At 39.0% G+C, this 15,371-nt stretch overlaps 1 pseudogene; it reads left to right on the top strand.

Annotated features, from left to right (window-relative positions):
* LOC147458123 (uncharacterized) overlaps nucleotides 1-14,737 on the top strand; it is a 66,787-nt pseudogene extending 52,050 nt beyond the window's left edge.
* Nucleotides 14,738-15,371: the final 634 nt, after the last annotated feature.

Here is a 15,371-nt window from a genome sequence, read left to right as displayed (position 1 = left end):
ATTGGATATATATATAGCTTCGTCTCGAATTTTAAAAATGTTCCACGTTCACTTGTCGCATACGACGCGAGATATTATCTATTTTTGTGTAGCCCTTCCACCTCGCACAATCTTATCTTTGCAATTTGCACATTGGTGGACGCTATCGCTTTTTGTTTGCCTTGTCACGTACGACACAAGAATTCAAAGAGTTTGAAGAAGCAGTTGAAGGCAAGTGTTTGGTTTTAGATGGGAAGGCGTATTGTCATCTAACCGAATATACTACAAACTCAATTGAAAAGAGCAAAGTAACAAGGAGGTTTGGAAGATTTTCTAAGAAGACTTCCTTTGTTTGTCCACCTACCATTTCTTGTCAATTACATTTGAAACCTTGTAACCTTGTTCCAAAAGAAGTTGCTTTTCTTTTCTTTTTGTTCCTTAAAGTTGACATGCAAGGCAAAGCTGATGAAGTGAAAGATACAGATGAGGCAACAAATAAAAATGTTTCCACAGTTTTGCAGCTTGAGAAAAGTGAAATTCTAGAAGAGGAGGAGGTTGATGTTGCAGCTAAGGAGCAAGAGAGTGCAAATTTTGATGTTGCTCAATTTAGAGCTAGTACTGTCATTGATGAGCCAACAGATGAGGCAGAGGTATCTGAAGCTTCCCTTACTATTCCAAACCTTCCCTACTTCTTTATCAATGGAAAAGAGTATATTCCTCTCCATCATATCCAGTGTTTGCTTAATATGAGGGAGGACTATTGTATTGCAACCATTTCTGAAGCTTCTGAGGTGGCCAAAGATTTTATTGACACAGAAGAAGAGTCAAAAGAGGAGTTTTTGGCACTTGATCTTCATACATCCAATAAAGATTTTTTGCCTGCTCCTGATGCACTTGCTCTATGCATGAGAAGAGTGGAAGAGGAAAAACCTTCCCTCAAAGATGAGGATTTTGAGAAGAGGCTTGTTGAGCTTGGCATCCAATCTTTTGGCAGAGACTTTAAGCTAAAAAAAATTGAAAAGGAAGTTGACATAAGAGAGATGACCGGATCATGCAATCTCCTTCAAGAAAAAGTCATTGCCGAAGATGAATTGCAAAAGGTGATCTCCCTACTGAAATCTTTCTTTTTTTCCAAGTTAGTTTTAATTACTCATTGTCTTGTTTTGCAGATTGAACTCCTTGACAAAGACAATTTTCTTGGGAGAGCTAAAGGCTCTAGAGGGAAAGCAATAGAGGGATCTTCAAGAAGGGATGCCTCCTCTCTCATGCACTACATGCCTACATTGGATAGTGCCATCTTCTGTGCTTTCCACATGCAGTATTCTGAAGATCTTGAGTTGCCAATGTTTGCACTGAAGATATTGTCACGGTTTTTAGGGTACACTCCCCTTCAAATCAATGCAAACAAGATTATGCTACTTGAGAGAGCAGCAGCACTTCGAATGTTTGGATATGCTGCACGATTCAATGCCTCAAGAGCAGGATACTTTCTTTGCTACTCTAGCTATGTAGCAGCAGCTGAGGAGACGAATGTCAACCTTCTTGGGGGCTATAAAAGAAGAAAGTTTTTGAGATATAGGGGTGACATGCCTGGAGATATAAAAAAAATCAAAAACTGATGTAAATTTTTGCACCAAAATATCTTTTTTGAATTTGGATCTCTTTAGAAAGAAGTACAATGTTTCAAAGTGAAGCATTAATCTCAGATCTGTGGTTGAGCAGCATGGTTGTTTGATCTCATCCATTGTAATTGCCTCCTATAGAACCAATTGAATAATTCCTTTAGTGCATTGCTCCTTCTTTGTCCACCTCCCTTTCTCGTACATTTGAACAAAGAAGTCCTCGCTTGATAGTGAGATTTTTCCATTCCCTGAGTATTCCATGTTGCAAGGGGTCCTTGTTTTGCAAAATATGGTCCATGCAGGTACAGAATATGCTAAAAATAAAAAAAAAGTTAGTTGAACTCAATAGGATGCAAAGTAAAATACTATCCAGACTTTAGAAAGTAATTGAATACTCACCAAGTAATATGTGATGTCTTTTCAAGCATCTGTAATAGCAGTTATTAAAAGCTTTATTGTCTTTTTAAAGTCATCTGCATAAGTAGCAGAGCTAACTTGTTGTCTCAAAACTTTCAAAAACCTGTCGATCTTCTTTCACACTTCCATGCGTTTGTTGGCTACATCTGGTCTACTTTTGACATTGGTTGTTATAACACAAAGATCCTTCCAGCAGTTCCATATAGCATCAACTTGTTTGTTGTCATGGTTACTCAAAAATATTCTGGCTTTTGCTCCACCCATTGAAACATCTTGCAAAACATCACCGGTTCCTTTTGAAACAGTGGGATATTTTTTTAGATGCACTTGACCACCATGAAAACCCATTTGAGAGAGCAAAGCCTCTCATTTTTCTATGCACTCGTCTGCAAGTTTAGTTGGCTTAATAGAATATGCATAGTCAAGATGGAGTCGAAGCAATTTGTCCAAGATTCTAATCTCTGCATGCATTGTGCATATATGTACATTTTTTAAATCTATTGTTAGAATTGGATCCCAAATCATAGAAGACGATGGGTAGTCGATGACGTTAACACTATTCCTCGATGGTGCTTTTCCAACCTCGTGTTCTGCAAGCCATCCTTTTGTTCCAGTGCTTGCCATGCAATATAGACATGGATACTTGGTATTGGCACCTTCACATACACCAAACATGCACTTTAATGCTTTTAGGTCGGCACTCAAGTGCCATTCTACAAAAAAGTCACCCATGCCATCTACACAGAGTTTTTCACCTGCATTTTGGTCTTGTATAACAGAAGGGATATCGGTCTGCAAAAACAGCCATTTCAATGTATCGTGATTTTCTACTGGTATTTGAGCTGCTCCGATCCACCAAAGTTCCATTTCTGATTGAGTTTTATGATATGGGGAATCAAGCTTACCCTGGCTATAGTCCAATGCTCTATTCATAAGGGATATAGATATTCTTTCCATTTTTTGACATTTTTGAATTTGAGCTTCATCCAATTTCAGAACATATATAAGTTTTCCTTCACAATCTACTTCTTGCATATTATAGTATCTCACCATAGCAGATTGAACATTTTTTATACTCATCCAAATGTTATTAAAAACATTATACTCAAAAGAAGATTTTTTTTTCTGTTTTTCATATGGCATCGTTCCTTCTATATGATAGTACTCTCCAAAATGTTCGGGTATTTCTTCATTTAATAGAGTCCTAACTTTCCCAACATTATGAGGCCTAAGCAACCCAAAAGCTTTAATCTTGTAATACTTTAAAACCTGAAACCAGGTTTTAGAGATGGCCCTGTAACCCCTTCTACTCACCCCCACTGTGTCACAAACTTCTTGCATTTGAGAAGGTTGGACCAGTAAACCCATATCTTTCAGTAAACTTTGAAATACCAATTTTTTATGAGCTTGATTTTCAGGAAGTTTCAAAAGTTTAAGAATATCACTTTTGTTCATTACCTCATTCAAAAATCTCACCCTTTCTTGACCATTGAACATATCAAATCCTAAAAGACTAGTCACATGTTCTCTAGTAATCTTTAATCTTTTTTTTCTTTGTCCAGAACCTTCTGTTAAGTTTACTACATCTCTTATTCGTTTTACTCGTGCTCTTAATCCTATTGGAGTTTCTTTTAAAGTCCGAAGTTGGTGATTTTCTTGTTTTAGAGATGCTATTTGGTTTTCAAGTTCTAAAATTCTTACTGCATTTGAAGACAAAACAGTTTTGAGATATTGAATGTAATGTGTATGATCAATGTGTAAATGAGATAACCTAGAACTATATCCTAGAAATCCATCAACCCCATCACCAACAAATCTCATCAAATCATGAGGAGTGTCAAAAGATGGATACCTTCCAGTGCTAGGATCCGGTGGATACAAGCTCCCATGTGTCCATATATCAATGTGTTTCTTTCCCTCGTTGCGAAGTTGTTGTGCTTCATTTGCAGTTGTAACTGGTCTTTGATAGACACTCCGCGTAGTAGCATATTCCTGGCTTAGCTTAATGTTCAAGTGAAACTTGTGGTTATCACTAGTGGAAGATGTATTAGTCATTGTAAGTAATGAAGGAGCAGAAAGTATAATGAAAATAACGTAGCAGCAGAGAAGAAGGTGCATCAGAGAAGAAGAGAAAAATCTCGCGAAAGGTGAGAGAAAAAAGAGAGATTCAAAAGTGGAAACAACTATTTGCCGCCAAGTGAAGTAAATGAAAACAAATTTCGAGGTGAGCCACAAAGGAATGTGAAGAAAACGATATCTTTTTGAATATTTAGAGATATGTGCCTAGATACGCTTTAGATTGCGTAGATATGCTTTAAATGACCAAAACGGACAAATTTGGAGCCGTTTTGACCACAAACGACTCTGCTAATTAGTAATTTAACCAATTCCTTACACAACCCTTTTTGAGTCGTTTTTGGCCCTAACGAGTGGATGAACGAGGTCACAAGGACTGGCTGGAGCAATCACCTAATGTGATGAGGCTCTTCATGAATGCTCATGGGAAGACATTGCGCAGTGACCCTTTGCTGCGATAGCGCAAGATTCATCTTCTACACAACCACTCCGATGTTTGAATGTCACCTCCAAGAGAGACTTGTAGCTTTCTCACACATGCCGACCTTGATGAAGAAGAGCAAGAAATAGCTACTCAAAGCTTCACCCTCCTCAGTCCTCAACTCAACCTCACAGGAAACCTTTTGAAAACCTTTTGAAACTTATACTGACCCATTTATACCTTCATGGTTCTTGGAAGTACTCTTGGGAGATGCCCGACATAAGCCTTGGATGCTAGGCAATTTTACACTCGTGGCACCCAAGGTTTTCTCCTTACCCTTCTCAATAGCATAGACAAGGAAGCCATGAAAGCTGGTTTACAACAGATTGTCGACTCTAACTCTTCTAACATCATTGAGAACTTTCTCATGGCTACCCCATTTACTATGTCTTGCCTTGAGAACAATACATGCAAGGCATCTTATGGGTGTGTTATTGGGGTAAAAGGGGTACTTCTAGTCGAGGCTCTAATTATACCACACAAATATGGAATATTCGTAAGCCCTTATTAAAATGTGGATGTGAACTTGTTGGCCAAGGTGATTATTGTAAAGATGGCAATGTGTTATGGTTTGATCACGCTCTTTGGATGACTCTCTGCCAAGAAGTCTTTCAAATGGTCTAACAAAGCTGCAAGATCAAACACAGGATTGAATACTTCATATGCTTTGGTGTACACCTCCATGTCACCACCATCCATCACAACCACCAATAGTTTTTCACTTGGACTCTCCTCCAAAATCTCCTCGCGGCCTTCCATCATACTAGAGGAAAAGTCGACAGGTGAAGCTAGGTACAAGTGCCAATGTACCACACCAAAACGAAACCGGACCACGCGATAGGCGCTTCATCCAAGCTCCGGAAATGCCTCCCTGTGCGTCGTGCGGGACAAAACCACACAAACACCAAACGTACCAAACGACGTGATAGACGTTGGACCTGGCCTTTGGAATTGCTTCCCTACGCGTCGTGCGGGACAAAGCCAACCAAAACCGTAAAACAACACCAAACGACGCGATAGGCGTTCGACCCAACCTTTGGAACTTCTTATCATCTACCCTTTTTCTTCCCAAGCTCCTCTCTAAAGAAATCAACTATCTCCTTTCTGAGTTGGATCTCAATAGAGGCACAAGAGGCCTTAAAAGCCCTTCTTGTACACCTCTTCCATAGGGAGAGGTCAAAAGAAGCTATAAAATTATCGATTCTCTTCAATCAAGTTCCTCCGTCGGTTAACACAATCTTGGAAGTACACAAGTCTATCATGCAGGCCATCACTCCTGGGAGAGAAGCGCAAGACAACTGTAAGTGTGCTCGAGGAGATAGCAACAAACAGGAAGAGGAATGCATTTCACACCCTCAACGCTCCTCCAATTCAACTCAACTCCCTACGAAAAGCTATGCTTCACCCTTTGAATTAGCTAGGAGTTGTCGCAGTCCTCAAATCACCCCCACCTTCCCTCCTATTCTCACCCAACCTTCCCTTCCTCCCTTCCATTTGCGTTCTCTTCAACCCCAATTGTGCCACCACTACTCAATCACTATTATATGATTGATACGGGTTGTGAGGGATTGCCATGGACGTGTACATTTAGTTCCAAACATGAAAAACAGAGGTTTTTTCTTGACAATTCACGTTGTTAAACCTCAAAACTTTCTTTGGTATGTTCTTTTTTGGCTTAAGCATTAGCACAACTCACTCTTGGGATGATTGTAGCTTTTGTTTGTGATTTGATGCCCCCCTACTAAAAGTTAGCCTATGTAATGTAAAGGATGTTTTTACATCATATTGTTTAAATCATTGCTCTTGTTCTCTTGATTTGGTTGGTTTTGACTCCTTTCATGGCCATGTTTTAAATACCTCACTTGAAGGTTGCATGGATCCATATCTTGCTTGGATGTGTAGAAATGGCTTGGGTCATACTATGACAAAACCACCCAACTTCCCTCAAGCTTTTATTGACTTACTCAAAGCATTTGATGCCATTGTAGCACTCAGGTTTGTTATTCTTCCTGATCATGTCTCTCTTCATATCGTAGATAAGTTATTGTATGATTATTGTCTTAATTACTTACCAATTAAAAGACAACACAACACTTATGGTGATCTTTTACAAGAGATTGAGGGAGTTGAAAAAAAATACTTTATCACTAGAATAGATAAAGCGGCAAACAATCCAATTCTAATTTGCAAAAATTTTGTCTCTGATAAAGCACTTAAGCGCTTACAAGGTTTAGAATCTGAACCCTCTCGATTAGATATTGAACAGACGCATGATTCTATTTTTGCTTTTTTAACTTCACGTTTTTCTCCTCTACACAGATCCCTACCTTACTTAACTTCCATCTACAAGCTCTATAAGGCATCTTTTAGATGAATCACTTGTGGACTATTGTGTTGAGATTTCTTTACTCATGGCATGCTTGTTAAAAAAAGTGTGTTCCCACCCTAAAATCTAGAGCAAGGAATCTTAACCAGAAAGCCATCCTTTGTCATAATATATACCTCCAATCTTGGTGGATTGTAGATTCTTGCATTCTCAACCTCCAAAAAATGCATCCACTCTATGCTCAGGAGATGTAAAGAAGTGCTATGAAAACATACTTCATTTAGGGGAAAATGGTCACATCAACAAACTCATAAACTATATCTTTCTAGCAAACCAAGAAGAATTCATCTCTTTTAGAAAGCTGCCCTCCAAATGCATGGAAGGCTCTTGTTCAAATCATCGTTACAAATTAGGTTTGTCCTTTACGGTAAAAGAGGTGTTAGAGCTTAATACTTGGCTCATCCAAAACATGTTTGTACGATGTTTTGGGTCTGTCTATCGACAAATCCACGGGATATCTATGGGGTTGGCATGCTCCCCTTTATGGTGTAACCTTTATCTCCATTCCTTGGAGTTTAACTTCTTAGCAAAAAGCCTAACCTTACTTGCATCTCATCTTACTTCAAACAAGCTTGATACACCTTTTCAATACTTTGATGATATTCTTCTAATAAGCTCAAGTGATTCCAATTACTTTTTGGATCATCACAAGATCTATCATAATTGCCTCTCGATTGAGAAAATAGAAGGTTCTTGCACTAGTTTTCTTAACCTTCAACTATGCATCTCTAATGGCCAACTTACTAAACATCTAGTAAATAAGAAAAGTGGCCTTCTTTGCACCCCAATCAAATTTCTTTAAAAAAGCGAGTAATAGGCCATCAGGCTAGGCCCATAAAGTCATTTTGTCCCAATTGAAACCTACCCTTTTCTGCAATATTTACCCACTTGATGATGCAAACAACAAGTTATTGCTTTTTGTCAAAATGGCTTTGAAAGAGAAAAGCTATGGAGAATCATTAGATGATACCTTAGAGATTGCTCACCTTCAGCACATTCTTGTAACCCACAAATCATTCTTGTACCCTTTTGGGGTGCCTAGTGCCCCCAGTAATATCATATTGTACTAGTGTGGGTGGTGGAGGGCTTCTCTTTCTCCATATGTATTTCTCACTCATAGGTCTAAACCCCATAAAAAAGACTTGTGCTACTAAAAAGAATCTTTTCAAGCCTTTGGGCCCTCATAGGAGAAGTGAGGCGTGCATATTTCTTTTGGTTGTTACCACCCGAAGGATTTCTTTATTCCTACTGACCCCCCACTCGCCCTATACCTTCTTGATGGGCATATATACTCCCTCCACCCTTATTTTACTAAACCTTTTTTGGAATGGGTGAATACCATGTGGCTTCCCTAGCCTATATATAGGAGACAAAATACAATGCCTGGAAAAGGGGCAAGTAAGAATCACTCTATCTCAAAGGAGCTTCAACACTTAACACCTACCTCCTTACTTTCCATGGATCCTTCTAATCAGGTCTACTCTTAAGCACATGAATTAAGGCGACACCTATAACATGTAGGAAGTTTATTTTGACACCTGTTTCCCACCTTAAAACACTAACATTGTCATGTTTTTTGTTTTGGTGATGGTGGCAGGTAACATAAGCTTCCTCTCCTTAATTCTATTGTTTGGAGTACCTGTTTCTCCTCTCCATGACACTCATGTAACTCTTCAAGTGTCTTTGGCAATTAAATAAAAAAGCATCTTGGAGAGCTTGCAAGTCTATATTTTTAGACTATCTTAACAATTTTTAGTGAGGTTCTTCCTTTTCTTTAAATTGTTTGCATTGCAGTGAAGCCCAATTACCTGCTCTCTCTTCCGTGGAATTTCTTCTCTTTATCCCTCTGTTTCTATACCTCTCCTACACTATAAACATGTCCTCTCTCTCTCTCTCTCTATGGACGTAGAGAGAGAGAGAGGGAGAGGAGATAGAGAATATAGTAGAGATGATATATGTGTGTGTGTGTGTGTGTGTGTGTGTGTGTGTGTGTGTTTTTGCAACACCCCACTAGTGATATTTCTAATGGGAAATTTGGTTTGGGGGGGGGGGGAGAGAGAGAGAGAGAGAGAGAGAGAGGTGGGGTGGGGGAGGTGAATATAAAGTGAGAGGGGGGAAAATGCATAAGAGATTGGGTGTGTGTGTGTGTGTGTGTGTGTGTGTGTGTGTGTGTGTGTGTGTGTGTGTGTGTGTGTGTGTGTGTGTGTGTGAGAGAGAGAGAGAGAGAGAGAGAGAGAGAAGCAATTGAATGCGAAAGTGCAAAAATTGCCAAAAAAAAAATCCTAATTGAAAAAATTACAAGAACGTTGAAACTCTCAAGAATTTGTCAATGATTAATTTTGTTGATTTTCTATAAGGCAAGTTCAAAATCTACCTAAGATTTTACAATTTCAGCCGATTAAAAATGCATTAAAATCATACGCTTTGTATGTGTGTGTGTGTGTGTGTGTGTTTGTGAGATAGATAGATAGATAGTTCTATTATCATCCTCGAAGGTCAAATATGACCTATGGGACCAAATGAACATGTCACGTGATGTGAGTGGAGGTCATAAGTGACTCTCGATGCTCAAAAATGCCTGAAATGAGTGTCGCAATAGAGAGTCCACAACGTGGTTGGGAGAGGAAGGTATGGAGAGAGAGAGAGAGAGAGAGAGAGAGAGAGAGAGAGAGAGAGAGAGAGAGAGAGAGAGAGAGAGAGAGAGAGAGAGAGAGAGAGAGAGATTAAAGGAAGGCATGGTAATTCACATATTTTCTTTAAGGAAATAATCTCCCCAGCATTTTGCAATTTCTATATGCGTATGTGTGTGTGTTTGTGTGTGCGTGAGAGAGAGAGAGAGAGTGAGATTTCCAAGGAAGGTAAGAATCATGATGCTCTAGTGCTATGCATTAAGTATCATTATGCTCTAGTGCTATGCATTATACCTTTTATTTTTAATATATACTTTGGACTAACATTAAGGAATCACCTTCATTAATGCTCAAAGGAAACTGAGATACTTTCTTTTGAAATCTCTAAATCTCTCTCTCTCTCTCTCTCTCTCTCTCTCTCACACACACACACACACACACACACACACACACACACACACAACCCCCGGTCTGCACAATGTTTGTGAAAATAAGCTTAATGTATTTGGATTCAATTAAAATTGCAAAATATTTGGTAGATCTTAAGATTGCTTCGACGGAATCCAATGGGTCACGCTTCATACATTACACCACCCATATTACCCCCAACTACAAAACTATGTTATTTGTAAAAAAAGGAAAGCATACTCTCTCTTATATCCTTAAGACTATCCCCTTGTCAATCATTTGGCTTGGCTCCCACTCCCCTCAATGCGAGACGGAACACTAGGGAAATGGAGAAGACTCATCTCAACTATGCACACTATGCTCATTACAAGTTCACTTTAAGTACCACACATTACTAGAGTGTTCATAGTTTTCTCACATCTGAACTTGCTTCTCTCACACTGTCAACCATGACAACCTACACACTTTCCTCTACTAGCCACTGTGTGGGCTTTCCATGGAATTCTAATCACCACGATCTTGAAGCCTTGCGAATCACTTATCAACCCCATACATATTACATCATATGTTTCTTTGGTCCCATAGGCCATATTCAACTTTTGAGGATGATAATAGAATTTATTTGTCTATTTCTTGCTCTAACACACATGCACACACAATCTCTCTCTCTCTCTCTCTCTCTCTCTCTCTCTCTCTCTCTCTCTCTCTCTCTCTCTCTCTCTCTTCCTCTCTCTCTACAACACACACACACACACACACACTTAAGTACTTCTACAACTAATATTTAAACCCAATAAAAAAACCAACTCTTTACTTGGTTGGGTTTAGGACTTATTTACCCCACAACCCCTCATCACCAAAACTGAGATCATGAACTTTACATCTGTCATCCACAAATTTGACTACAAGTCCAAGTCTAGCAAGTGCAGATACAAACAAAAGATTCTTCTTGATCCCAGGTACATAAAGTGCATCAACAAGTGTGAAAGAACTACCATTTGCAGCAGTAAGTACAATATTTTCAACTTGCTGAAGCGGATAAGAGGCATTGTTGGCACAAGTGACTGAATTCCCATGAGGGACAGACTTAACAGAGGTGAAAAATTTACGATGTGAGGTTATGTGCTTTGTAGCACCACTGTTGAAATACCACACATGTAAATCTGCAACAACTGACAAGCATGCATCATGGAAAACAGGATTGTAAGTGCACTCTACACTAAAAGCCCATTCTGCATCAACATCAGCATCACAGTCTCCTTTTACAGAAGACTCAACAATGGCTGCATTTGTAGTGGAACCATCATTTGCAATGGAACCACCCTCTTTCTTCTTAGCCTCTTTGGCCTTCAACTTAGGACACTGCTTGATCAAGTGATCATTAGCTTTACAATAATGGCAACGCATCTTCTTTTTGCCCTTATCACCAGAATTGCCAGAAGAAGTGCTTCCAGCAGAAGCATTGGGAACAGAATTTTTGCTACTCGCAACAGAACCATAAGAAGTGGCTGCATTACTACTACCACCCTTTCTTTGAGAAGCAATAAAATCCTGTTCAATTGCACGCTATCTAGTCCTGTTTTTTTGGAAAGTGACTTTTGCAACAGCAATGTGCATAATGCATCAAACTTGACAACTTTAGGATTTCTTTGTGTCATAAGTCTCCAAGAACTAGCAAAAGTTTGGTAAGAATCTGATAAGGCATCAAGAACAGTCTGCACAAGGAAACTGTCTAAAATGACTTCACCTACAGAAATAAGTTACTCATTGATATCCTGGACACTAGCAAGGAAAGTGTCCATATCATCTTCCTCATGGATAATCTTCAACTCGAGCTCTTTACGCATCAAAGAAATTTTAGCCTCATTGCGTCTTTCATAAAGACCAATCAAAATATCCCAAGCCTGTTTTGCAGATTTTGTTGAACGAATGTGAGGAACAATGGTGCACTTCACAGACAACGCAATCAATGCATGAGCCTGCGCATCCTTTACATCCCAACGAGATTGTTCTACCATAGGCAAAACAACTCTTATAGCAGCAATTCCTGCAGCAAGACCTGCAACATCCTCAACATCGCCTGCATCCTCAGAACCAGGACGTACATCAATGCCCTACACAATATTCCATACACCCTTTGACACAAGAACATGTTGCATCATGTAAGCCCACATAGGGTAATTGTCCCCATCCAATTTGTCCTCAACATCAAACTTCTTGAACACATCTGGGTTGTTGTCAGCCATGGTAAATGCTACACCTGATGTGAAAACTGCTCGAAAATAGGAGAAATGAAGCGAGAACAACACATGCTATATAGCAAAAAACCATAGAAGACTGTAAGGCACCTGATATGCAGAAAACGGCACTAACAGAAATTTTGCACAAAATGATGAAATTGCCTATATAGACCTCCCTGTAGTGGAAACTAAGGCTGAAATGAGCCCGAATTAAAAATCTAAGCAGACTAAGCTCTACGAGCTTACCCAAAAGGTTTGTTGACTTGCGAACGCTCTCCAAACCTCATTGAAATCGGAGAAAGTGAGTAGGCATGTGTTGGAGCAGCTGGCGACTAAGCCCAGGAGGACACAACTTGCTCTAATGCCAATTGTTGGAATTAGGGTTGCAGAGAAACGCACACAGCTTGGAAAAGACGAAGGAAGCTAAAGGCACACGGTAAAGAGTGTGTTACTTAGTGTGCAATAGAAAGATAGATAGCGCTAGAACGATGGGTGTATATACAATGCTCGGCGGAAAAAACCTCCTAAAGAGGGAAAAAATGCCCCGGCGGTCCTAGTGTGTTCACACACATCACTACCACATGTATATGGTAACAAATGCAAACATTTATGATGATCTTATTTCACAAAGAGTACATTCTAGTGATGCTAAGAAGTTTGCAGAGATCTGCCCCTGTCCATGCAACATACTAATCTGGGGCGTATTGTGGTAGGTTGACTAGCAATTTTTTGAATGCATTTTTGAACATGGGAACTGGTTTGTCTCTTTATTGATTTGTGTTTTCTTCGATTTTTCTTGTTTACTTCTAGCTAAATCCAAGTAAGGAATGTGTTATTTATGCAAGAAAGAGTGATTAAATATTCTGTCTGTTATGAAGGAATGTATGTTAATAATATGAATATACTTCGAAGTGATTTATTGCAAAATGTTCTCGCCCAAAAAAAAGTGTGATAAAGATTTTTTTGATGGTGACGTTATGGTCTCATCGAGGCCATTCAGCATTCATGTAATTATGGAGGATTCGATCTTCATCAAAGCTTCCATAGTCTCCACACGAGAACAAGCTTATTGGCACTCACGAGTGGATTTCCAATAATTAGTCACATCCTTATTGAAATGCCAGAAAAGTTTTTGGTGATGCCATTCAGGCTTATCAATGCTTTTGCAACGTTCAATAGGATGATGGCCCAGATTCTTAGAGAGCACATGCAGTATGTTTGCCCATTCTTTGATGATACAATGTTTTCTCCAAGTTCGAAGCAAACCATCAAGAGAATCTAGCATGGGTGCTTAGAGCCACAATGTCATCAATGGAAAGAGAAATGAGTTCTTTATGAGGGAGATGCACTTGATAGGGCATGTGTCCCCTGAGGGTGTGTCGCCAAGGCAGTGAACATGGTCTTTTAAAGGCCAAACTTAGCCCTTGAGACATAGCAAGGTACATGTGTGGTATAGTTTATGTCATCCCAAAATAGGAAGGGTTGACCTCTATGAGTGAGAGAGAGAGAGAGAGAGAGAGAGAGAGAGAGAGAGAGAGAGAGAGAGAGAGAGAGAGAGAGAGAGAGAGAGAGAGAGAGAGAGAGAGAGAGAGGGATGTGGATGTTGGTAGTCTAGAGAAGAGCATAAAAAGGTTTGGATAGCTACCGTTTGACGGAAGAGGAAGAGTCCTTAAATGTCTTACTGATCCACATTGGATATATCTATCCATCATATTCAAGGCGACATGAATCTTTGTTGCAGTATTCTATGTCTTTTTGCATATTTTGCATAAAACATGCCAGTAGGTCTCCCAAATCTCAGAAAAATAAAAATTATTTCAAAGCATATTAAGTGCGTAAGTGAAGGGTGAGTTTAGGAAATGAAAAGACAGTTGAAGGTGGAAAGTCAAAAGACATATGAAGGTGGAAAGTCAAAAGACATATGAAGATGGAAAGTCAAAAGACCTTTTGTGTCCATATAAAGAGGTGGTCAACTTGACAATGGTTTATTTGTGTTTTTCTTTTTGTTTATTTTCTCTTTAGCATTTTTTTCTCTTTAAAGTGTCCTTGCTCTCTCTCTCTCTCTCTCTCTCTCTCTCTCTCTCTCTCTCTCTCTCTCTCTCTCTCTCTCTCTCTCTCTCTCGCAATGTTGTATCCGTCCTTCCCAACTGTTACTGTTGCAAGTAGGAATTCCTTGAGAGGAGAAGGAAGAAAAGAATAAAATTTTTTGTGCGCCTTTAAGTTTTTAAATTGGTTCCTCATTTAAGTGCCTCATGAGTTCTTTTCAACTTTTTGTTTTCAAATAACATTTTCTGTTTGCAAATGCGTCTCTTCATTTAAGGGCCTTAGGAATTCCTTTTCAACTTTATGTTTTAAAATGCCAATGTGAGGCTTCACCTGGTGTTTTCTATTGCTACTCCCACCCCTAAACATAATAAGTTTTGTGTCGCAGGGGAATGACCTCCTTCGCTTTGTTGTGCACCTCTGTTTGTCTTGGACTAGTGATCTTGGCAGCATAATACAGCTCCCTTCTTAAAGGACATGTCTTTTGTAGTGATAGCCGTTTTTCGGCTTTCCATAATTGCCATAGTAAGTTACTCCACCCTACCAAATTCACCCAAACGCTATGGCTATCCCTACCATTTCACTGTACATAGGCGTGTGTGAGTTAGGGGGCTTTTCCCATATCTTCTTAAAAACCCTCAGCTAGCTAGTCACTGGACTAGTTGAGCAAAAAAAATAAAAAAAATAAAAGTATATTATGGCCTCTTTGGTTGTAAATATTTCATTGTATATATGGCCTAAATATAGGGATTTTTTATAATCATTTTGGTATTTTATTTAAATATTCTACTTAGGTGTGTGTTTTATTAAACCTATGTACACCGTCTTTCATTCTCTTATATTTTTGTCAATACTCTAACCTCATATTTTTTCTTTATACAAATCACTCCCACATTTTCACCCTCACCCTCGTGAAAACAAAAAATTGATTTCTACTCATTGGTCACGTTTATTATATTATTTATTTGCATACCTTTTCCTCTTTCACCCAAAATAATTCAAAGAGGGACCATATCATATGATTCCAATATCTTTCCATATCCATAACTCCTCCATACTTTTATTATTATTTTTACTCATTATTCTAAC

This window comes from Adiantum capillus-veneris, chromosome 5 (genome assembly GCF_014529385.1).
Source record: "Adiantum capillus-veneris isolate H3 chromosome 5, ASM1452938v2, whole genome shotgun sequence".
Lineage (NCBI taxonomy): Eukaryota > Viridiplantae > Streptophyta > Polypodiopsida > Polypodiales > Pteridaceae > Adiantum > Adiantum capillus-veneris.
The sequence above is the reverse complement of the archived record's forward strand: the minus strand, read 5'-3'. Positions and strand labels throughout refer to the sequence as shown.